General features: G+C 38.4%; 1 pseudogene; it reads right to left on the bottom strand.

The window, feature by feature from the left end:
* Positions 1–26,615, bottom strand: LOC100358954 (phagosome assembly factor 1-like; annotated as a pseudogene).

Here is a 26,615-nt window from a genome sequence, read left to right as displayed (position 1 = left end):
CTATGGGAGCTTTGCTGTTCTCAGGTGGGCACCAAGCCTGGGGGCAGAGGCAGGCATATAGAGTCATGAGAACTGTGGTGGTTCTTTACGACTTCAAAGATGGTACATCAAAGACCAAAGTAGAATGTGGAGCCAAATGTGTTGGTGTATAGAGAGGGGGATCTGTTCACGACAACAGGCTTTTCCACCATATGATCCAGGAGCTCCTGGAGATTGTTCTACTTGCTGTAGGCTGTACATATTTCTGTCTGATTATCTGCATTTTCTTTCTTTATGGCTGGTGGGATCTTGAACTTACAGCAGTGACAGATGTTAAAATTATAAATTCCAGGGTAATTGCTGCGTAGGACAAACTTCTTCATTTTATGTGTATTTGCATCAAACCAGATGTGTACTCCAAGAGTGAAATAATTAAAAATGAAATAATTAAAAAAAGTGGTCATGGCCCTTAGGTGGAACTTGCTTATAAGAGCAAGCATAACAAATTTTCATCTTGTCTTCACATTTATAGAAAACCTTGTGTGGAGAGCCAGGCATGCTAAAAACATCTTGGCAGGCATCACCAAAATATACTGAAATTTCAAATGCCCACTTCTTGGCATCTGCCAACAGGCTGGTTCCAACACCTGCAGCAAGTAGATAAAGTTGTAAGTCTGAGGGTCCAGTTCCAGCTCGAAGAACATGTACACTTTCACTATAAACATTGTCCAGGACACAGCTCAGGGCCATCGCAGGAGCCTTGTGTCCTGTAGGCTGTTTCCATAGTAGATATACATTTGTTTTACAGTTGCTCTGTGTTGTATTTGGACAGAAAATAGTCCATGGGCAAAACTGGGCTCATACTTGGGAGCCTGAGTCTAGGAGTCTGAAAAGAATAAGGCAGTACTCTGAAGTTGTGGTGGAAGTGTTGCTCAGCAGAGTTGTACGCTCTAGGATGGATCACACCCAAAGACTGGTAGGAGCTATGGCCTTAGAACCAAAATGCACTCCACAATATTTTAATTTTACTTTAGTGTAGTCATATACTTCACACACCTTAAGTCTCTGATTGAGAACATCAATCAAAAGTTTGATCCTGTCCAGAGTCAGGTTAAGAATGAGATCATACAATTTGGGACATGCTCAATTGGACTTGCCCCAAATGGTAGAGTTAGAAACGTGCCAGGGGATTCCATTTCAATCCCATTAGGTGGCATGTACCAATGCCATCTCACTAGTCCAAGTGATCAATTTCTGTTCACAATTGATCATAATGATAGGTCTAAGAGGCAAAGGGATCACATAAACAAGACAAGTGTCTGCAAATACTAACTGACAGAATTAAAAAGGAGAGAACGATCCAACATGGTAAGCGGCATACACAGCAGACTCATAGAATGGCAGATGTCCTAAACAGAACTCTGGCCTCAGAATCAGCCCTTAAGACATTCAGATCCGGCTGAAAAGCCCATGAGAGTATTTCAGGCATGGAAAGCCAACATGCTCTGGCAAAAAAATATGAAATGACCTAAATGAAAGATCTCTGTGAGTGAGATCCCAGTAGAAAGAACAGGTCATCAAAGAAGGAGGTACCTTTCTCTGAATGGAGGAGTAAACTTCCACTCTGACTATGACCTTGTCTAAATAAGATCAGAGTTTGCAAACTCAAGAGGCTTCCATAGCCTTGGAAACTCATGACAAGAGCCTAGGGTGATTACTGACACCATAAACAAGAGTGTCAGTTTGTTAAGTCAACAACATGAGTCACTGTGCACTTACTCCCCATGTAGGATCTCTGTCCTTAATATGCTGTACATTGAGATTTAATGGTATAACTAGTACTCAAACAATATTTTTCACTTTGTGTTTCTATGTGGGTGCAAACTGTTGAAAACTTTACTTAATATATGCTAAATTGATCTTCTGTATATAAAGATAATTGAAAATGAATTTTGATGTGAATGGAATGGGAGAGGGATCGGGAGAGGGGAGGGTTGTGGATGCGAGGGAAGTTATGGGGGGGAAAGCCATTGTACTCCATAAGCTGCAGTTTGGAAATTTATATTCATTAAATAAAAGTTAAAAAAATGAATGAGATCATAACTTAAAGGCGACAATTGTGGGCAGTCCCTTGCTTCCCCTACTAATAAAGTTTGGAAACCAGAAAAACAAAACCTGCTACAATGTGTCTTCTACTTCCAGCCTGCGGCTTCTGCTTCATGACTTTGGTTGAAAAGAAACTCTTTCCAGGCTTCAGTAGAAATACCTGTTGGTTGCAGAGAACCTGGACATTTTTCTTCCTATTTAATTCCTCCAAAATTCAAAAACTACTTGTGAGTGCTTTTTGTTTTTCATGACAATGTGATTGTTCATGCAACTTCCATAGGAATCTGTTTTCTTCATAATAGGATACAACTGGAATCACACATATAAAACCGTACTCAGAATACATGATTTTAAAGTTTCACAGCCATATAATAAATAAATAAGACTATCACTTTTTTTTTGACAGGCAGAGTGGACAGTGAGAGAGAGAGAGACAGAGAGAAAGGTCTTCCTTTGCCGTTGGTTCACCCTCCAATGGCCGCCGCGGCCGGTGCACCGCACTGATCCGATGGCAGGAGCCAGGTACTTATCCTGGTCTCCCATGGGGTGCAGGGCCCAAGCACGTGGGCCATCCTCCACTGCACTCCCGGGCCACAGCAGAGAGCTGGCCTGGAAGAGGGGCAACTGGGACAGAATCCGGTGCCCCGACCGGGACTAGAACCTGGTGTGCTGGCACTGCAAGGCGGAGGATTAGCCTATTGAGCCGCGGCACTGGCCAAGACTATCACTTTTGAATAGGCCCTATTAGCTGAGAAGATTAGATGTTGCAGTAAAAAAAATGGAAACTGCCTTGATTAGGCCTCCTAACTTTGAGAGTTTTCTAAATCTGAGATTATATGGTAAACAACTTCTCCTACTGCACTTGTACAGATAGTCAACCCTCAAACTATAATGCAGTTCACATTACATTAAACTCTATTTATTGTTTTTAAGATGAAATTCAATTTATTATGTTCTTTTTGATGTTTGTTTTGTATTATGCTTTTTGAGATATATGCCTGTGCCCTGTCAGCATTCTTTAGAAGTACAGGTCCCACCAAAATAATGCTGGTGCATCACTTTTTTAAAATAACGTTTATTTATTCAAAAGACAAAGGGGGAGAAGGAAAGAGAGAGAGAGAGAAAGAGAGAGAGAGAGAGAGAGAGAGAGAGAGAGAGATCTCTTCCACCTACTGGTTCACCCCCAAATGGTTACAACAGTTGGGGCTGGGCCAGGTTGAAGCAAGGAGCCAGAAACTTCTAGGTATCCCACATAGGGTGCAGGAATTCATGTATGTGAGCCATCATCTGCTGTCTATGAGGCACATTAGTAAGGAGCTGGTTCAGAAGCAGAGTAGCCAAGACTTGAACCAGCACTCCAAAGTGGGATGCAGTTATCCTAAGGGGAGGCTTGAGCTGCTGTGGCACCCTTGCCCCTGGTACAGCCCTTTGAAATGATGACTGTCAGCTACAGAACAGATAAAGTTAAATTTGACAATGGGCTGTAGGTACAGTTAGCCTAAGAACAACTCCTTCTATAACCTATTTGTTGCTTGAACATGGCTAAAAGAATTTCTGACACTAACTCCTGGTGATTAATAACTTTCTCTCTGGTGTGAGGCCAATGGCCAGCACAGGTCCATTCTGGCAACAAAGGTCAAATACAATATAGCTACAGAATGATGATTGACCACAATGTTGTCAAAGAAAGATCTCTTTCAAAAGGGGATATATAAAAGTTCCTTACTGAAGTGCTAAAAAATGACTTTTGCATTTTTTTTTTTTGTAAATGAGAAGTAAAAGAATCAGGCTGAGCCTTATTTTGGGTTTATATACAATTTTTCCCCTCTAAAATTTGCCGATGTTTAGCTCAATACTTCCTGGAATGTATCCCTCTAAAAATTTAATTTCTAAACTCATTTGATACTTCAAAAGGAAGAACAATTAAGTATATGAAAAAAGGTGAGACATGATTTTGGTAAGTGAAATAGTGGGATATGTGAAATACGTTTTGTTCAAGGGAAAAAAGAGTAATAATTTTCCTAAAGTAAGATGTGTGATATTCATTGAGAAAGAGGAAAAGTACAGAACAATCAGGTAAAAATGTTATAAATCGTTTATAACATATAAATCTTATGTGAAATCAACTGGAAAAAGTTCAAAGGGAATTATTGATATGAATGTCTGAAAGTTGAGCTTTAATATCAAAGGTACCCTGACACAATACTAGAATTTGATTCTCTGTGTCAAAACAACAAGTTTTCTTAAAATATTGATGTTTTAGTAAATATTTGCAAGAAACTTTGATCTTTAATTTTGAAATCTGTTTACTTTTACTATTGCAAAACTGCAATAGTGAGGGTTTGACATAAATTGGCAATCCCTTCAGACTCCCCATTGGATTCTGTTTTGGCCAACCAAAAAAATGTTGATAAATAAAAGGATCTTAGAATTAATAATTGTTCATGTAGGAGTTTATGTATGCAAGAAAACAACCACATGAATTAAAAAAGCAAAAAACAAAACAAAACAAAACAAAAAACCAAAAAGCCCAACCCTCCTCACCTAAATCTGTTGCACTGTTTTTCCAGTGTCCCTGATAAAAGGGAGGGAACTGGTTGTAGTCAACCATGTAATATGAGCCTTCACAGATCAACTCAGACCTACTGTACAGTTAACTATAGTTCATTATAATGTTAAATGACACACCTCCAATGAGGTTTTGGTAGCCATCTTGGAACATTTGATGTATGTAAAGATATGATTTGTCGAGGCATATACTCAAAGGACTTTCTTTTTTTTAAATTCTTTTTTAAACTTTTATTTAATGAATATAAATTTCCAAAGTACAACTTTTGGATTATAGCGGCTTTTTCCTCCTATAACCTCTCTTCCACCTGCAACCATCCCATCTCCCACTCCCTCTCCCATCCCATTCTTCATCATGATTAATTTTCAATTATCTTTATATACAGAAGATCAACTTAGTATGTACTAAGTAAAGATTTCAACAGTTTGCACCTGCCCAGAAACACAAAGTATAAAGTACTGTTTGAGTACTAGTTATACCATTAATTCACATAGTACAACACTTTAAGGACAGAGATCCTATGTGGGGAGCAGGTGCACAGTGACTCCTGTTGTTGATTTAACAATTGACACTCTTATTTATGACGTCAGTAATCACCCAAGGCTCTTGTCATGAGCTGCCAAGGCTATGGAAGCCTCTTGAGTTCACAAACTCTGATCTTAGACAAGGCCATAGTCAAAGTGGAAGTTCTCTCCTCCCTTCAGAGAAAGGTACCTCCTTCTTTGATGGCCTGTTCTCAAAGGACTTTCTTCACAACCATCTTCTAAACCTATTATGTTCTGTTGCTTTGTCTCACTGAGTTCTACCACAATTACCTCAACTGCAGACATTCCCACAAACTCTGTATGGGGAGATTGATTTGGGCCTCAATGTTACTTTCCCCTTTTTTTACTATGGGTCTGTAATTGATAGTAAATGTTCTTTCTTAGAAGATAAACCTAATATTTTTATTATAGCAATAGTAACTATGCACAAGCAGGGAAACTTGCCTGATACATCAGCAGCCTGAGATGAAAAATGAGAGGAATTTGAAGAAAAATATAAAAAAATTACTTAATAAGAATAAACATGATAGGTTTTCAAGATGACCAAAAAGAGAAGCCCAGTATTAGCCTTGTTCTCCACCGAGAGGACCCAAGACAACAACATCTTGTGGTGAGTACCTGAGGAAGACAGTAAAGGACAGTAAAGGAACAGTGAGATCATTGTAGAACAGCAAGACAGAAAAGCATAGATAGATGAACAAAACCAAATAACAACTGAATCACACTATGGCCAGGGTGATTCCCTGTTGCAGGAGAAAAGGTGAGCAGCCAAGTATTTCCAGAGCCCATGTGCAAAAATACCTTATGTGGGCATCCTTGCTAGATAGAAATTCAGTCACCATAGTCCAGAAGCTCAGTAGGGACTCATGTTGTTCTCTCCCCATAATCCTCAGAGGACAGACTGAGGCAGTGTGGCAACAGCTTAAGAAAGGAGTCACTGGGAGATTCCATACTGCACTAGGAGACAGAAGCTCCTACATATCATGATGTAGCTCATGAATCTTGGGATTCATGAAAATGAATGAAGCTTCACAGATACAATTGAGCCCAACATCAAGGATGACCACAGCACCATAGCCCAGACAACACTCTGCACCTCATGAACAGTGGGAACATGAAAGCTGGGTTATCAAGCCCTTAAGATTCTATAGGGTACCTGATCTTCAGACTTGAGGATCATCCTTTTCCCCCTCGTTCTCTTCCCTCAACTGCTTCTCAAAACTTCCCTCATTGATACTGGAACTTGTGCACACTGACTTGGACAGGGTTCCGATGGCACTGCTCAGTCTGTCCAATATGGTTCAGAGCTGCCTATGCACTAGGGATGGTTCTTGTAGTAACGTCTGATCATGAAATAGAGAATGTGTACATGCTCTGGATAGTGTGCACATTTGGGAGAATGAACATAATTGGGAAAATGTACATGTTTCAGCAGTATAGATGCTCTTTTTTTCAAAGACTTATTTATTTGTTTGAAAGGCAGAGTTACACAGAGGAAAAGGACACACACACACACATACACACCCCGACACAGACACAGACACAGACACAGGCACAGACACAGACACAGACACAGCAGATTGGTCTTCCATCTACCAGTTCATGCCTCAAATGGCCGCAATGGCCAGGGCTGGACAGACTGAAGTCAGGAGCCAGGACCTTCTCTCAGTACTCCTACTTGGGTTTGAAGGCACAAGTTTTGGGCCATATTCTGATGCTTTCCCAGGAGCATTAGTAGGGAGTAGCATCAGAAGTGGAGTAGCTTGGACTTGGACTTGCACCTATATTGGATGCCAATGTTGCTGGCAAAAGTTTAACCCACTATGCCACAATGTCAGTCTTGTGAAGGTGTTCTTCACACTGAAATCACTCTGGACAATTTGTCAAGCATTCTCCCAACACCAACCTAGTGAAGGTTCTGCAGCCTGAGCTCCACACTCCTCAGATCCAGCACCTCCTACTACTAATAGTAGCCTTGGTTTCTGTGCTGTACCCATCACATTGGGCTTTTGACCTTCCCACAAACAGCTGAGCTCTATTAGCCTGCTGCCCAGTGGTCTGGCTCAGGATTCTCACATACTATCTAGATCATTAGTTGGGGGTTTTGATCCAGGGTTTCTGTGCCTACCCTGGTCCAGGTAGGGGTTCAGTGCTCTGGGTCTTCCCATGGAACTATCAGATTTATGTACCTCTCCAAGGCTTCAGCTGGGGTTTCTAATACCCACCCTGTTCAATATGTGCCCATGCAGAATGACCTGAGATTACTTGGTCTGATGTTGCAAATCCAAAATCACACTCAATATCAACCACTTTCAGATAGCATCTGCTGGACTCTCCGCTCCTACCCATGATTTGCGCTACTCTTGGGCATCTTGGAGCTAGGTTCTGGCTGGGAGGCCAATGAATTCAGCCTACTCCCAGTGTCACCATGGATCTTGCAACTCCAGCTCTTGACTTGAATAGTGCCTTGGGTCTGTGTAGCAGGCCCACATATATCACCAGAAGGGCCTGCTGTTAAGAAATTCCTGATTCTAGTTTTTCCACTGGGAGAGATGGCTAAGGACCAGCCTGACAGGGACCACAGCAGTTATACTTGGCCACATGAGTATTCTAGATTCTCACTACTGCTATCATCAACTGTATTTCCAAAAGGTATGGGAGACTGCACTATGTGGGCCAATTAATATAAAGACAGAATAGTCAATCAAACTGATACTAAAGGTATATCTAAAAGAAAAACTCTTGGCCGGCGCCGCGGCTCACTAGGCTAATCCTCCGCCTAGCGGCGCCGGCACACCGGGTTCTAGTCCCGGTTGGGGCGCCGGATTCTGTCCCAGTTGCCCCTCTTCCAGGCCAGCCCTCTGCTGTGGCCAGGGAGTGCAGTGGAGGATGGCCCAGGTGCTTGGGCCCTGCACCCCATGGGAGACCAGGAAAAGCACCTGGCTCCTGGCTCCTGCCATCGGATCAGCGCGGTGCGCCGGCCGCAGCGCGCCGGCCGCGGCGGCCATTGGAGGGTGAACCAACGGCAAAGGAAGACCTTTCTCTCTGTTTCTCTCTCTCACTGTCCACTCTGCCTGTCAAAAAAAAAAAAAAAAAAATTAAAAAAAAAAAATCTTAAAAAAAAAAAAAAAAAAAAAAAGAAAAACTCTTCAAACCATAGAAACCACTCTCTAAAGTGACAGAAACAGCTAATCCCTGGATGTACAAAATCAATGCAAGAACACAATAAATAAGAAAATACATGTCAATATGGGCCCCCAAGGGAATAAAATGATTGTTTAGTAGCAGGTCATGAAGAAAAGGAGATTGATGAAATGTCTGATGAAAAGTTGTAAAGAAAAATAAAAAAAAATTTAAATAGATACAAGAGAATATAGGTAAAGAATTAAATAAAAAATCAAATGTGTGGTATGAATGAGAAATTCAGTGAAGAGATATAGATATTAAAAATAACAAAATAGAAACATTAGAAAGGGAGAAATAAATAAATCAAATAGAAATATAGTTGAGAGACTAAAAAATAAATTAGATCAAGCAGAACAATGAATACATTTTACTTATTTATTTGGCAAAGGGATATAAGGAGAGAAAGATAGATAGATAGATAGGTAGATAGATAGATAGAATGATCTTCCAATCACTCACCATATGGCAACAATGGCTGGAACTGGGCGAAATCAAAGCTAGAAGCCCAGAACTCCATCCAGGTCTCCAGATGGGTGTCAGGGGTGCAAATACTTAGAGCATATTACACTGGTTTCTCAGGTACATTAGCAGTAAGCTGGATCAGGAGTGTACAGCCAGAACATGAACTGACACTCTGATATGGGATGCCAGTGTTGCAAATTTCAGCATAATCTACTATGCCACAATACTCGTCCTGAATTTCCAGTATTGAACAGGTCTTCTGGAGTATCTCAACTAGACCAGACAGGAAGGAATAGGAATTAAAAATTAAAAGAGTGTTCGGGATCTCTGGGATACCATCAAGTGAACCAATATTAGAATTTTGGGAGTTCCCAACAAAACAGAGAAAAGGAGTGGCTTTGCAAACCTATTTCATGAAAAAATTGCTGAAAACCTCCCCAATTTCAAGAAAGATGTGGGTGTCCATGTAGGATGCTCTGAGAACCCCAAATTGATGTTATCAGAAAAGAACACCATGATCCATTAAAGTGAAACCTTCGAAGTACTATACAAAGGGTAATTCTAAAATTTATAAGAAAAAATATCAGGTCAATTATGAAAAAAAGATTATTGTTTATTTTAAATGGAAGGGGGGGAGAGAGGGAGAGGGAGTGGTAGAGGGAGAGAGGGAGAGAAAGAAATCTCGATCGATCATCCATCTTCTGGCTCACAACCCAAATGCCTGCAATTGCTGGAGTTGGTCCAGGCCAAAGTTAGGAATGAAGGACACCAACTGGTTCCCTTGCTGACAGGGTGACAGGGGCCCAAGAACTTGGATCATCTTCTTTTGTCTTCCTGGGGCATTATCAGGTAGCTGGGTCAGAAGTGCAGCAGTCAGGATCCAAATTGGCACTCCAATGTGGGATGCTGGCATTTTAAGTGGAGGCTTAAACTTTGCTCTGCTACAACTCCATCCCCCAGCAAGCTTTTGAAAAAAAAATTTATTTAAATTTTTAATTCATTTTTAAAAGATTTAACATACAGTTCTAAGAACATAATGGCAATTTTTAAAAGAATTCCCATTATATTAACAGCAGATTTTTCAACAGAAACTTTACAGAATTGGAGGGAGTGAGGAGTCTAAACTCTGAAATGAAAAAAAATAAATGAAAGCAAAAAGTCCCCACCTAAGCAGAATACTTTACACAGAAAGACTATGATTCACAAATGATGAAAACATAAAGGAAAGCAAAATATGAATAATCCATCATCACCTGACCAGCTTTTCAAATAATACTTAATGGATCCCAGTGTACAGAAACTAGAAAAGGCAACCTTCATCATGAAAGTGATGAAATTACGAAACTTACTAGAAAAAGAACAATTATACTCAAAACAAAGAAAAGCAACTTTAAAAAAATGGCTGGACAATGTCATTATTTATCAATAATAAACTTGAACATAAGTGAAATAAATTCCTCAACTAAAATATGCAGACTAGTTTAATAGATAGAATAAAAACAAGACTCAAATGTGCTGCTTACCAGAATTGCACTTCACTAGTAAAGACACATAGACTAAAAGTGAAAGAAAGAAAAAAGATATTTCATGCAAAGGAAGTAGAAAAACAGTAGGAGTAGTTATACTTATATCAACCAAATTAGAATTTAAGGTAAAAACTGTTAGTTGACACAAAGAAGATCACTATATAATAATCAAGTGCCTAATTAAACAAGAAGATATGACAACTATAAGTGCATATTCACCTATTGTCAGATCACCCAGTTTTATAAAAAAAGGTTAGTAAATCTAAGGGGAGAAATAAGCTCCAATACAATAGTCTTAGAAGACTTCAGCACCACATTTTCAATAAAGGACAGATTGACCAGACCAAAAAATGACAAATAATAGAAGAGATCTATACTATAGACTGAATGGACCTAATACACATTTACAGATCATTCTATCCCATAATTGAGAGATGAGAATACAGCTCTACTCATTAGCATGCATTGCATTCTGTAGGATAGATCATGTACTAAGCCACAAAATAAATCCCAGCAAGTTAAAAAAATTGAAATCATATCATACATCTTTTTGATCACAATAGAATAAAGCTTAAAATTCACAACAAAAGAATCTCTTGAAATTATAAAATACGTGGAGAATGAACAATATGTTACTGAATAAACAACGAGTCATTAAAAAAATTTAAAGGGAAATTTTAATAATTACTTGAAACTGATGAAAAGGAACACACAATGTATCAAAGCTTACAAGATACAGCATTAGCAGTGTGTAAGAAGAAAGTTTATAGCAATAAGACTCCACATCAAATGAATGTAAAGATATATAAAATATAAGTGAGCATCTCAAGAATTCAGAAAAATAAGCTAAACTGCAAATTAATAGTAGGAGTTATATAATAAAAATTAGAGAAGAAATAAACAAAACAGATATTAAAATGATGCAAATGATTAATGAGATGAAGACTTGGTTCTTTGAAAAGATAAAATTGGTAACCGTTAGCCAGCCTAATGAAGAAATGCAAAGACTGAGTCAATAAAATAAAAAATTAAAAAAGGAGATATTACATCTGAAGCCAAAAAATACAAAGAATCATTAGAAACCTTTCTGAACAAATCTATACTGACAAATTGGAAAACCTAGAATAAATGAACAAAAGTCTGGAAGTGTATACTTACCCAAATTGAATTATGAAGACACACAAAACTTGAACAGACCGATAACCAGTGATGGCATTTGTATCAGTTATAGAGTCTACCAACAAAGAAAAGCTAAGGATCAGATGTTTTCATGCTGAATTCTACCAAACTCATAAGGTCGAACTAACACCAGTTCCCCCTAAACTACCAACAAATTGAAAGGGAGGGATCCCATCTAAACTCACACTAAGATGCCAGTATTCCATTAATTCTCAAATTAAAGGAGGATAACACAAGCAAAAGAAAACTATAGAAAATATTCCTGATAAACACAGTTGCAAAATTTTCAACAAATTACTAGAAAATAAAATCCAGTGACACATCAAAAGGATAATTCAACCTGACCAAGTAGAATTTATCTCAGGGTTTCATGCATGGTTTAACATACACAAATCAATAAATGTGAGATTTTTCACGATTATATTGAAGCATACACAAAACAATAAATGTAATACATCACAGCAACTGAATGAAGGATAAAAATCATATGATCTCCACAGATGCAGAAAAAACATTTGATTAAATATAACATCCATTCATGATAATAAAAAAGCCACTCATGAACAAGTTAGTCATAGAAGGACACACCTTATCACAAAAATAGACTGTATATGACAAGCCCACAGTCAACAACATATTGAATGTACAAACGCTGAAAGCAGTTCCACTAAAATCCTGAACCACACATGATGTCCACTCTCACAATTCTTATTCAGTATAGTTTTGGACATTTTAGCTAGAGCTTTTAGGTAAAAATAGAAATGAAAGACATATGAATAGGAAAGAAGAAAGTTAGATGACATGACCCTATATATAGAGGAACCAAAAGATATGCAAAGGGATGGATAAGTGATCTAATAAGTGAATGCAGCAAAGTTTCAGGAAATAAAATCAACACACAGTGTCAGCACTATTTTTATGCACCAACACTAATCTTGCTGACAAAGAGCACATTCACAACAGTTAACAAAAATCATATACTTGGAATAAATTTTATTTTGTGAATGACTTCTACAATGAAAATTATAAAACACCAATGAAATACATTAAAGAAGACTCAAAATTGGGAAGACCTGCCATGTACATAGATCACAAAAATTAATATTTTCAGAATGCCCAAAATGTCCAAAGCACTCTACAGATTCAATGTAGTATCCATCAAAATACCAATGAATTCTTCATAGAACTAAAAAAAAAAATCCTAAAAGTCAAATGGAAACACAAAAGGCAAATAGCCAAAGCAGTCATTTTTTCCTAAAGGTTCATTCATTTATTTGAAAGACAAGAGAAAGAGAACTATATATATATATATATATATATATATATATATATATAGAGAGAGAGAGAGAGAGAGAGAGAGAGAGAGATTTCATTTGCTGGTTCCCCAAATGACCATAACATCCAGGACTGGACCAGGACTAAGTCAGGAGTCAGGAACTCCATCTGGGTATCCCACATGGGTGGCAGGGATGCAGGTGCTTGGATATTTGTATACTGACTTCCCATGTGCATTAATAGGAAGCTGGATGGGAAGCAGGTCAGTTACCAGTTTGGCAATCTGGTATGAGATGCTGACATCACAAGTGGCGATTTCACTCATTGTACCACAATGCTGGCCTCTGAGAAACCAATCGCGAACAATAATAGCAAAGATGGAGGTATCACAATACCAAATTTCAAGGCATACTATGGGGCTATTGTAACTCAAATTGTATGGCACTGTCATAAAAGTAGACACATACATCAATAGAACAGAAAAGAGATCTCAGAAATAAATCCAAGCATTTACAACCAATTTGTCTTTGACAATGATGATAAAAGCACTCTCTGGCCAAAAGACAGTCTCTCCTACCAGTGGTGTCAGGAAAACATCAATGGACAGATCGTCTTTATAGAAAATCCACAAGTCTGAAATGAGACCTCTCTCTTATACCCTTTACAAAAATAAAGTCAAAGTGGATCAAAATCTAAATATGAGTCTGGAAACCATGCAACTACTGGGGGACAATACAATGGAAACACTCCATTTTACTGGCGTGTGAAACAGTTTTTTGGATGAGACTCCAGAAGCATAGGTAGTAAAATAAAACTAGACAAGCAGAATTATATCAAACTAGGAAGCTTCTGCACAACAAAGGAAACAATCAATAGAGTGAAGAGTGGACCAATAGAAGGAGAGAATATATTTTCTTTTTTTTAAAATTTATTTTATTTATTTGAAAGGCAGGGTTACAGAGAGAGGTGGAGACACGGGGAGAGAGGTCATCCATTGGCTGGTTCACTACCCAAATAGCTGCAATGACTGGGGCTGGGCCAGGCTGAAGCCAGGAGCCAAGGGTGTCTTCTGGGTCTCACACATGGGTGCATGGGCTCAAGTATTTGGGCCATTCTCCATTGCTTTCCCAGGCAAAGTTAGCAGGAAGCTGGACTGGAAGTGGAGCAGCTGGGACTTGAACCAACTCCCATTTGGAATGCCAGCATTGCAGGCTGGGGCTTTAACCTGCTGGTGCCCTGTAATTAGGTGTATATACATTGATAATCGTCATATCTTCCTGTTGAACTGAGCACTTAATCATTATATAGTGCCCTCTTTGTCTCTCTTAACAGTTTTTGTGTTAAAGTTTATTTTGTCTGATATTAAGATGGCTATGCCCACTCTTTTTTCATTTCCAGCCTTTCACTTTCAGCCTGTATGCATCTTTGTTGGAAAGATGTATTTATTGTAAGCAGCAAATAGTTGGGTTTTGTTCCTCAACCCAATCAGCCAATCTGTGTCTTTTAACTGGAGAGTTGAGGACATTAACGTTCAATGTGACTATTGATTAGTAGTAACTTTGCCCTGCCTTTTCCCAAAGATATTTTCTAATATATGCTTTGAAATTCCTGTGATCTTTTTACTGTGAGGTTTCCTTCCTTTACCTTCTTTCATATTGATGACTGTGTTTCTGTGTTATTGTGAATAGTCCTGCAAAACTTATAAGTTGCAGGTAGCTCTTTCATGGGTTAACTTCTTTTTCTTTGGATGTATTTCTAGTCATATGGTTGATCTATTCACAAATAAGGCAGATATAATCAGTAACCAATCAGCAAAATGACAGATGTTAGTTTTCAATCTATCAATACTAGCATTGTATATAAAAGATTAAGTTCCCCAGTCAAAAGATAGAAGTTCACTGAATGGATACAAAACCAAGACCCCACTTCATGCTGCCTATGAGAAACACACTTCACAAATAAAAACACATATAGACTGAAAGTGAGGGGCTAGATCAGCTATGCCAGGCAAATGGTAACCAAAACGCAGAAGCAGTAGCTATCCTCAGATCAAATAAAGTAGACTTTAAACAAACTGTAAAATAAGACAAAAAAGGACATTTTATTTGGATAAAAGGATTGATTCAGCAAGAAGATATAGCAATAATAAATGTATTCACACCCAATACAAGAATACATAGCTATATACTGAAAATATTGCTAGACCTAAAGGCCTAGATAGACTCCAGTACAATAATAGGTGATTACTTCAACACCCCACTTTCATCAATGGATAGATCATCTTGATAAAAATCAAAAAAGATGAATCAGAGTTGAATCATACTTTTGAATCAATGGACCTAACAGACATTTACAGGACATTTCAGTCAAAAGCTACAGAATACACATTCTTTTCAACACATGGAACATTATCTAGGATAGACACAAATCAAGTCTCAGTAAAATGTTAAAGAGAAAGTGAAATCATATAATGTATTTTCTAAGATTGTAAAGGACTAAAACCAAAAATCAACAAAAGAAACAATAGAATATTCACAAATATTTGAGAATTAAGCAACGTGCTACTACATGACCAATCAGTCATTTTAGAAACCAAAAAGGAAATCAGCAATTTTCCTAAAATAAATAAAAATGAAAGCACAAAGTATCAAAACCTAGGGGACACAACAAAGCAGTATTAACAGGGAAGGATATACCATTAAGTGCTTATATTAAAGAAGAGAAACATCTCAAATAGATTATCTAATGATGTATATTTTTAGGAATCTCCACATTATTTTTAAATTTGCATTACAAACAATAATGTATTCTGGTTCCCTTTTCACCACAATTAAATAACATTTGTTATTTTTGATTTCTGGATAATAGTCATTCTAACTAAAGTGAAATGATACCTTAATGTGATTTTTGCTTGCACTTCCCTAGTGGCTAGTGAGACCAAGTATCATCATTTATACTGCTTTTAAAAAATGTTCATTCAGGCTAGCCCCACGGATCACTAGGCTAATCCTCCACCTGCTGCACTGGCACCCCGGGTTCTAGTCCTGGTCGGGGTGCTGGATTCTGTCCTGGTTGCTCCTCTTCCAGTCCAGCTCTCTGCTGCGGACTGGGAAGGTAGTGGAAGATGGCCCAAGTCCTTGGGCCCTGCACCCGCATGGGAGACCAGGAGGAAGCACCTGGCTCCTGGCTTCGGATTGGCGCAGCGCCGGCCATAGCGGCCATTTGGGGGGTGAACCAACGGAAAAGGAAGACCTTTCTTTCTCTCTCTCTCTCTCTCTCTCTCTCTATCTAATTCTGCTTGACAGAAAAAAAAGAAAGCAGAAATGCTTATAAAAATGTTCATTCAAATCATTTTCCCATTTCTTAACTGCATTGTTTTGTTGTTGATGAACTTCATATGCTCCTTACATATTTTGGATGTTAATATCATATCAGAAGCATGGACATAATTTCAAAATATATTCTCCTGTTGTTAAGGGGCTTAAAGGGAGACTTAGACTCCAATACAATTAGTACTGAGGGACTTCAATACTCCACTCTCAGAAATAGACAGATCAACCGGACAGAAGATCAACAAGGAAACAGAAGATTTAACTGATACTATTGCCCAAATGGATCTAACAGCTATCTACAGAACTTTTCATCCTACACTTAAAGAATTTACATTCTTCACAGCAGTACATGGAACCCACTCCGAGATTGACCACATGCTAGCCCATAAGGCAAGTCTCAGCAAATTCAAAAGAATTAGAATCATACAGTGCAGCTTCTCAGACCACAGAGGAATGAAGTTGGAAATTAGCAACTCAGGAAACCCTAGAGCATACGCAAACACATGGAGATTGAACAACATGCTCCTGAATGAACAATGGGTCATAGAAGAAATCAAAAGAGAAATCAAAAACTTCCTGGAAGTAAATGAGGATAACAGCACAACATATCAAAACTTATGGGATACAGCAAAAGCAATGTTAATAGGAAAGTTTATATCAATAGGTGCCTACATCAAGAAACTGGAAAGTCCTCAAATAAATGAGCTTTAAATGCATCTCAAGGATCTAGAAAATCTGCAGCAAATCAGACCCAAATCTAGTGGGAGAAGAGAAAGAAAGAGAAGAAATCAATAGGATTGAATCCAAAAAAAATTATAAAAAGTCAGCCAAACGAGGAGCTGGTTTTTTGAAAAAATAAACAAAATTGACACCCATTGGCCCAACTAAAAAAAAAAAGGAAAGACCCAAATCAATAAAATCAGAGATGAAAAAGGAAATGTAACACCAGGCACCACAGAAATAAAAAAGAATCATCAGAAATTACTACAAGGACTTGTGTGCCAGCAAACAGGAAAATCTATCAGAAATGGATAGATTCCTGGACACATGCAACCTACCTAAATTGAACCAGGAAGACATAGAAAACCTAAACAGACCCATAACTGAGACAGAAATTGAAACAGTAATAAAGGCCCTCTGACAAGGAAAAGCCCAGGACCAGATGGAGTCACTGCTGAATTCTATCAGACATTTAAAGAAGAACTACCTCCAATTCTTCTCAAACTATTCAGAACAATTGAAAAAGAAGGAATCCTCCCAAATTCTTTCTATGAAGCCAGCATGACCTTAATCCCTAAGCCAGAAAATGATGCAGCATCCAACGAAAATTACAGACCAATATCCCTGATGAACATAGACGCAAAAATCCTCAATAAAATTCTGGCCAATAGAATACAACAACACATCAGAAAGATCAGCCACCCAGACCAAGTGGGATTTATCCCTGGTATGCAGGGATGGTTCAATGTGCGCAAAACAATTTATGTGACACACCACACTAACAGACTGCAGAAGAAAAACCATGTGATTATCTCAATAGACACAGAGAAAGCATTTGATAAAATACAACACCCTTTCATGATGAAAACTCTAAGCAAACTGCATATATAAGGAACATTCTTCAATACAATCAAAGCAATTTATGAAAAACCCATGGCCAACATCCTATTGAATGGGGAAAAGTTGGAAGCATTTCCACTGAGATGTGGTACCAGACAGGGATGCCCACTCTCACCACTGCTATTCAATATAGTTCTGGGTGTTTTAGCCAGACCTATTAGGCAAGAAAAAGAAATTAAAGGGTACAAATTGGGAAGGTAGAAGTCAAACTATCCTTCTTTGCAGATAATATGATTCTTTATTTAGGGGACCCAAAGAACTCTACTAAGAGACTATTGGAACTCATAGAAGAGTTTGGCAAAGTAGCAGGATATAAAATCAATGCACAAAAATCAACGGCCTTGGTATACACAGGCAATGCCACGGCAGAGAAAGAACTGCTAAGATCAATCCATTCACAATAGCTACAAAAACAATCAAATACCTTGGAATAAACTTAATCAAGGATGTTAAAGATCTCTATGATGAGAATTACAAAACCTTAAAGAAAGAAATAGAAGAGGATACCAAAAAAATGAAAAATCTTCCATGCTCATGGATTGGAAGAATCAATATCATCAAAATGTCCATTCTCCCAAAAGCAATTTATAGACTCAATCTGATACCAATCAAAATACCAAGACATTCTTCACAGACCTGAAAAAATGATGCTGAAATTCATGTAGAGACGCAGGAGACCTCGAATAGCTAAATAATCTTTTTTTATTTTTATTTATCTTTTTTTATTTTTAAAAATTTTTTTTAACTTTTGTTTAATGAATATAAATTTCCAAAGTATGGCTTATGGATTACAATGGCTTCCCCCCCATAACGTCCCTCCCACCTGCAACCCTCCCCTTTCCCACTGCCTCTCCCCTTCCATTCAGATGAGGATTCATTTTCGATTCTCTTTATATACAGAAGATCAGTTTAGCATACATTAAGTAAAGATTTCAACAGTTTGCTCCCACACAGAAACATAAAGTGCAAAATAATAGATGATTTTTTAAATGGTGATGAAATCAGATCAGACCTATTTTCATGTTTAATCCCAGTGAGAGTCAAGTTGGGAATTGATAATTTCTTCTTCTTTTTCTTTTTTAACAGAAGATCAGTTTAGTATACATTAAGTAAAGATTTCAACAGTTTGCACCCCCATAGAAACACAAAGTGAAATATACTGTTTGAGTACTCGTTATAGCATTAAGTCTCAATGTACAGCACATTAAGGACAGAGATCCTACATGAGGAGTAAGTGCACAGTGACTCCTGTTGTTGACTTTACAAACTGACACTCCTGTTTATGGCATCAGTAATCTCCCTATGCACCATCATGAGTTTCCAAGGCTATGGAAGCCCCTTGAGTTCTCCGACACTTATCTTGTTCAGACAAGGTCATAGTGAAAGTGGAGGTTCTCCTCCCTTCAGAGAAAGGTACCTCCTTCTTTGAAGACCTGTTCTTTCCACTGGGATCTCACTCACAGAGATCTTTCATTTAGGTGTGTTGTTGTTGTTGTTGCTTTTTTTTTTTTTTTTTTTGCCAGAGTGTCTTGGCTTTCCATGCCTGAAATACTCTCATGTGCTTTTCAGCCAGATCGGAATGGCTTTAGGGCTGATTCTGAGGCCAGAGTGCTGTTTAGGACATCCGCCATTCTATGAGTCTGCTGAGTATCTCGCTTCCCATGTTGGATCACTCTCCCCTTTATTTATTCTATCGGTTAGTATTAGCAGGTACTAGACTTGTTTATGTGCCCCCTTTGACTCTTAGTCCTTTTATTATGATCAATTGTGAACTGAAATTGATCACTTGGACTAGTGAGATGGCATTGGTACATGCCACCTTGATAGTATTAAATTGGAGTCCCCTGGTATGTTTCTAACTCTACCATTTGGGGCAAGTCAGCTTGAGCATGTCCCAAATTGTACGTCTCTTCCCTCTCTTATTCCCACTCTTATGTTTAACAGGGATCACATTTCAGTTAAATTTCAACACTTAAGAATAACTGTGTATTAATTACAGAATTAAACCAGTCATATTAAGTAGAACATACAAAAAAAAAACTACTAAGAGGGATAATGTATTAAGTTGTTCATTAACAGTCAGGGCTATGCTGATCAAGTCACCATTTCTCATAGTGTCCATTTCACTTCAACAGGTTTCCTTTTTTGTGTTCAGTCAGTTGTCACCGATCAGGGAGAACATCTGGTATTTGTCCCTTTGGGACTGGCTTATTTCACTCAGCATGATGTGTTCCAGATTCCTCCATTTTGTTGCAAATGACTGGATTTCGTTGTTTCTTACTGTGGTATAGTATTCTAAAGAGTACATATCCCATAATTTCTTTATCCAGTCTACTGTTGATGGGCATTTAGGTTGGTTCCAGATCTTAGCTATTGTGAATTGTGCTGCAATAAACATTAGGGTGCAGACCGCTTTTTTGTTTGCCAATTTAAATTCCTTTGGATAAATTCCAAGGAGTGGGATGGCTGGGTCAAATGGTAGGGTTATCTTCAGGTTTCTGAGGAATCTCCAGACTGACTTCCACAGTGGCTTGCCCAGTTTGCATTCCCACCAACAGTGGGTTAGTGTCCCTTTTTCCCCACATCCTCTCCAGCATCTATTGCTGGTAGATTTCTGAATGTGAGCCATTCTAACCGGGGTGAGGTGAAACCTCATTGTGGGTTTGATTTGCATTTCCCTGATTGCTAGTGACCTTGAACATTTTTTCATGTGCCTGTTGGCCATTTGGATTTCCTCTTTTGAAAAATGTCTATTGACATATCTAAAGACATGTGTCTTTTAACTGAAGAGCTGAGGTCATTAACATTCCAACACCCCTACCTTACACCTTACACAAAAATCCACTCAACATGGATTAAAGACCTAAATCTACGACCTGACACCATCAAGTTATTAGAGAACATTGGAGAAACCCTTCAAGATATTGGCACAGGCAAAGAATTTCTGGAAAAGACCCGGGAGGCACAGGCAGTCAAAGCCAAAATCAACTATTGGGATTGCATCAAATTGAGAAGTTGAGAGTGAAGAGACAACCGACAGAATGGGAAAAAATATTTGCAAACTATGCAACAGATAAAGGGTTAATAACCAGAAATAGAAACTCCACAAAAACAAAACCAAAAACCCACTTAAGAGATGGGCCAAGGACCTCAATAGACATTTTTCAAAAGAGGATTCCAGATAGCCAACAGGCACATGAAAAAAATGTTCAAGGTCGCTAAATAATCTTGTGCAGCAAAAACGAAGCTGGAGACATCACAATACCAGATTTCAGGACATACTACAGGGCAGTTGTAATCAAAACAGCATGGTACTGGTACAGAAACAGATGGATAGACCAATGGAGTAGAACAAAAACTGCAGAAATCAATTCAAACATCTACAGCCAGCTTATATTTGATCAAGGATCCAAAACCAATCCCTGGAGTAAGGACAGTATATTCAATAAATAGTGCTGGGGAAATTGGATTTCCATGTGCATCTTCATGAAGCAAGACCCCTACCTTTCACTTTACACAAAAGTAACTCAATGTGGATTAAAGACCTAAATATATGACCCAACACCATCAAATTATTAGAGAACATTGGAGAAAACCTGCAAGATACAGGTACTGGCAAAGACTTCTTGGGAAACACCCCAGAAGCACAGGCAGTCAAAGCCAAAATTAACATTTGGGATTGCATCAAATTAAGAAGTATCTGTACTGCAAAAGAAACAGTCAAGAAAGTGAAGAGGCAACCGACAGAATGGGAAAAAACATTTGCAAACTATGCAACAGATAAAGGGTTAATAAACAGAATCTACAAAGAGATCAAGAAACTCCACAACATCAAAATAAACAGCCCACTGAAGAAATGGGCCAAGGACCTCAACAGACATTTTTCAAAAGAAAATAAAATGAAATGGCCAACAGGCACATGAAAAAATGTTCAAGATCACTAGCAATCAGGGAAATGCAAATCAAACCCACAATGAGGTTTCACCTCACCCCGGTTAGAATGGCTCACATTCAGAAATCTACCAACAATAGATGCTGGCGAGGATGTGGGGAAAAAGGGACACTAACCCACTGTTGGTGGGAATGCAAACTGGTCAAACCACTATGGAAGTCAGTCTGGAGATTCCTCAGAAACCTGAATATAACCCTACCATTCAACCCAGCCATCCCACTCCTTGGAATTTATCCAAAGGAAATGAAATTGGCAAAGAAAAAAGGTGTCTGCACCTTAATGTTTATGGCAGCTCAGTTCACAATAGCTAAGACCTGGAATCAACCCAAATGCCCATCAACAGTAGACTGGATAAAGAAATTATGGGACATGTACTCTATCGAATACTATACAGCAGTAAAAAACAATGAAATCTGGTCATCTGCAACAAAATGGAGGAATCTGGAAAACGTCATTCTCAGTGAAATAATCCAGTCCCAAAGGGACAAATATGTTATCCCTGATTGGTGACAACTTACCAAGCACCAAAAAGGAAACCTGTTGAAGTGAAAGGGACACTATGAGAAACAGTGACTTGATCGGCCCTTGTCCTGATTGTTGATGAACAACTTAACACTTTATCCCTTTTAGTATTTTTTTGTTCTACTTAATACTATTGGTTGAACTCTGTAATTAACACACAATTATTCTTAGGTGTTCAAATTTAACTGAAAAGTGATCCCTATTAAATATAAGAGTGGGAATAAGAGAGGGAGGAGATGTACGATTTGGGACATGCTCAATCGGACTTGCCCCAAAAGGTGGTGTTTGAAACATACAAGGGGATTCCAATACAATCCCATCAAGCTTGCATGTGCCAATGCCATCTCACTAGTCCCAGTGATCAATTTCTGTTCACAATGACCATAATGATAGGATTAAGAACCAAAGGGATCACATAAACAAGAATAGTGTCTGCAAATACTAGCTGATAGAATAAAAAAGGGAGAGAATGATCCAACATGGGAAGTGGGATACACAGCAGGCATTCAGATCTGGCTGAAGAGCCCATGAGAGTATTTAAGGCATGGAAAAACAAGACACTCTGGAAAAAAAAAAAACCTAAATGAAAGATCTCTGTGAGTGTGATATCAGTAGAAAGAATGGGCCATCAACGAAGGAAGTACCTTTCTCTTAAGGGAGGAGAGAACTTCCACTTTGACTACTACCTTGTCTAAATAAGATCGAAGTCAGCGAACTCAAAAGGCTCCCATAGCCTTTGCAACTCATGACTAGAGCCTACGGAGATTAGAGATTACTGATGCCATAAACAAGAGTGTCAAATTGTTAAGTCAACAACAGGAGTCACTGTGCACTTACTCCTCATGTAGGATCTCTGCCCTTAATGTGTTGTTCAATGTGAATTAATGCTGTAACTAGTACTGAAACAGTATTTTATACTTTATGTTCTGTGTGGGTGCAAAGTTTGAAATATTTACTTAATATATACTAAATTGATCTTCTGTATATAAAGAGAATCTAAAATAAATCTTGATGTGAATGGAATGGGAGATGGAGCAGGAGATTGGAGGTGTGTGGGTTGGAGGGAAGTTATGAGGGGGGGAAGCCATTGTAATCCATAAGCTGTACTTTGGAAATTTATATTTACTAGAAATGTTTAAAAAAAGATAACAAAATGAAAGTTCCCAAATAAGTGATCTAATGATGCATCTCAAAGACAAGTAAAACAAGAATGAACCAGACCCCAAATCAGCAGGAGGCAAGAAATGATTAAAACAGAATTAAATGAAACTGAAACTAAAATATTTACCAAAGATCAATGAATCATGAAGTTGAATTTTTTGATAAGATAAACAGAATAGATGATACTTTAGCAAGACTTATAAAGACTAAAAAGATAAAATAATTTATATGAATAAAATTAGAGATGGAAAAAGAAAACTTTACAACCAACAGCACTGAAATAAAAAGGCTCATAAGAAACTACTGTAAAAACTATGTGCTAACAAACTTCAGGAGCCTCAAAGGGATGGATAAATTCCTGGGTATATATAATCTATGAAGATTTAATCAAGAAGATTTAGAAAATCTAAACATACCTGAAACATGCAGTGAGACTGAAGCAGTAATTAGAGGTCTTCAATCAAGGAAAAGTACAGGACCTAATGGCTTTACACTGAATTCTACAATACATTTAAAGAGGAGCTAACTCCAATACTTTTCAAACTATACTAAAATATTGAACAGGATGGAAAACTGCCAAAGTTTTTACAAGACCAGAATAATTCCAAACCAATACAAAAATATGACACATAAAGAACTTACAGACCCATATATTTGATAAACATAGATGCAAACATTTTTAGTTTTTAACAGATTCAGTGTGCTCTGTAAATACAGTTCTAAGAACATAACAATATTCCTTTCTCTCTCTCTCTTTCCCTCACATTTTCCATCCTATCCCTTTCTTTCTGTCTTTCTTTTAGTTTCCAATAAAACACATTTTAAATTTACATTACAGTAAAAAGGTTTAATACTTCATGGAATAAGAAGTTTATTTTTTAAATTTTATTTTAAGTTTTTTTTAAATGAATACAAATTTCATATGTACAGCTTTTAGGGATATAGTGTTTCTTCTGCCCATTCCTGCCCTCCCATTCCCACTCCCATCCCACCTCCCACTCCTGCTGCCATTCTTTTCCATTAAGATTCGTTTTTAATTGACTTTATATACAGAAGACCAACTCTATACTAAGTAGAGATTCCAACTATTTGCACCGCCACAGACACATGAAGTATAAAGTACAGTTTGAAGAAAAGCTTTATTGTTAATTCTCATAGTACACTTGATTAAGGACAGAGGTCCAACTTGGGGTGCAAGTGCACAGTGACTCCTGTTGTTGATTTAACAACTGAAACTCTTATTTATGATGTCAGTGATCATCTGAGGCTCTTGTCATGAGCTGCCAAGGCTATGGAAACATTTTGAGTTCACAAACTCATCGACTTTTAAACAGGACCATATGCAAAGTGGAAATTCTCTCCTCTCTTCAGAGAAAAGTACCTCCTTCTTTGATGGCCCCTTCTTTCCACTGGGGTCTCACTCACAAGATCTTTCATGCAGAACCGTTTTTGCCACAGTATCTTGGCTTTCCATGCCTGAAATGCTCTCATTTTGTTTTCAGTCAGATCTGAACACTTTAGGAGCTGATTTCGAGGTGTGAGTGCTGTTTAGAGTGTTTGTAATTCTGAGTCTGCTGTGTGGACTGCTTCCCGTGTTGGAACTTTCTCTCCTTTGTAATTCTATCTATTGTTACTACCAGGTGCTTGGTCTTCTTTATGTGATCCCTTTGACTTATGGTCCTATCTATATGATGAACTCCATACTTAATGTGGTCACTGTATCACATAAGATGGGATTAGTGCCACCCAGTTAAATGGGATTTGGAGTCCCATGGCAAGTTTTTAGCTTCACCCTTAGGGATAAGTCTGTGGGAATGTGTGCTGATCTGTACAGCTCCTCCCTCTCTCTTTCCCACTCTTACTTTTTAACTGGAATCTATTTTCAATTGACTTAGTACATCTATGCTTAATTCTATGTTAAGTAAGGAGTTCAATCAGTGGTATTAGGTAGAGAAAAAAATAATAATAAATAAATAAAATGAAATAATAAACTGTTCGTCGACAGTCAAGACCAGGGCTGTTCATGTAATTGCTTCTTCATAGTGTCAGTTTCACTTCTACAGGTTTCCTTTTAGATGATCTGTTAGTTCTCACAGATCAGGGAGAACACATGGTATTGGTCCCTTTGGTTCTGGCTTGTTTCACTAAGTGTGATATTTTCCAGATTCATTCATTTGGCTGTAAATGACCAGATTTCATGTTTTTAAACTGCTGTGTAGTATTCCATTGAGTACATATCCCATAGTTTCTTAATCCAGTCTTACGTTGATGGGTATTTAGGTTGATTCCATATCTTGGCTACTATGAATTGAGCTGCAATAAACATGGAGGTGCAGATGACCCTTTTATTTGTTGTTTTCATTTCCTTTGGGTAAATTCTGAGGAGGGGGGTGGCTGGGTCATATGGTAGGAGTAGATTCAGATTTCTGAGTTATCTTCAAACTGTCTTCCACCGTGACTTTATCAGTTTGTATTCCCGTCAACAGTGGATTAAGCTACCTTTTCCCCACATCCTTGCCAGTGGGAATAAGAAGTTTAACGGCCGGTGCCACAGCTTAATAGGCTAATCCTCTGCCCTGCGCGCTGGAACACCCGGTTCTAGTCCCGGTCGGGGCGCCGGATTCTGTCCCGGTTGCCCCTCCTGTCCAGCTCTCTGCTGTGGCCCGGGAGTGCAGTGGAGGATGGCCCAAGTCCTTGGGCCCTAGTCCTTGGGCCCTGCACCTGAATGGGAGACCAGGAGAAGCACCTGGTTCCTGGCTTTGAATTAGTGTAGTGTGCCAGCCACAGCGCGCTGGCCGTAGCGGCCATTGGAGGGTGAACCAACGGAAAAGGAAGACCTTTCTCTCTATATCTCTCTCTCACTGTCCACTCTGCCTGTCAAAAAAATAAATAAAAAAAAAGAAGTTTAACAAGTAGAAAACAAAAAGACCCTAGTTTATCAGGTTCAAGAAGATATTCCAGTCTGCTCCCTCTCTCTTTTTTTCTTTGGGGACACTCAACTTTTTATTTTAGGAGAAAATAGAAAGGATACAAATGACCAGCCAGGGCTGCACACGGCAAAGTCTGGAAGGGTCCTGAGTGCAGGAGCTTCTGTCTCCATAGAGTGGGAATGCCCCACACCCAGCATGTGGGTGTGCTCACCAGCCTATAATAGCTCCAGGTTGTGCTGTCCAGGGTCTTGTTGAATGTCGACATAGGCAT

This window comes from Oryctolagus cuniculus, chromosome 5 (genome assembly GCF_964237555.1).
Source record: "Oryctolagus cuniculus chromosome 5, mOryCun1.1, whole genome shotgun sequence".
NCBI lineage: Eukaryota > Metazoa > Chordata > Mammalia > Lagomorpha > Leporidae > Oryctolagus > Oryctolagus cuniculus.
Note: the sequence above shows the minus strand (reverse complement) of the source record. Positions and strands in the feature narration are given on the sequence as shown.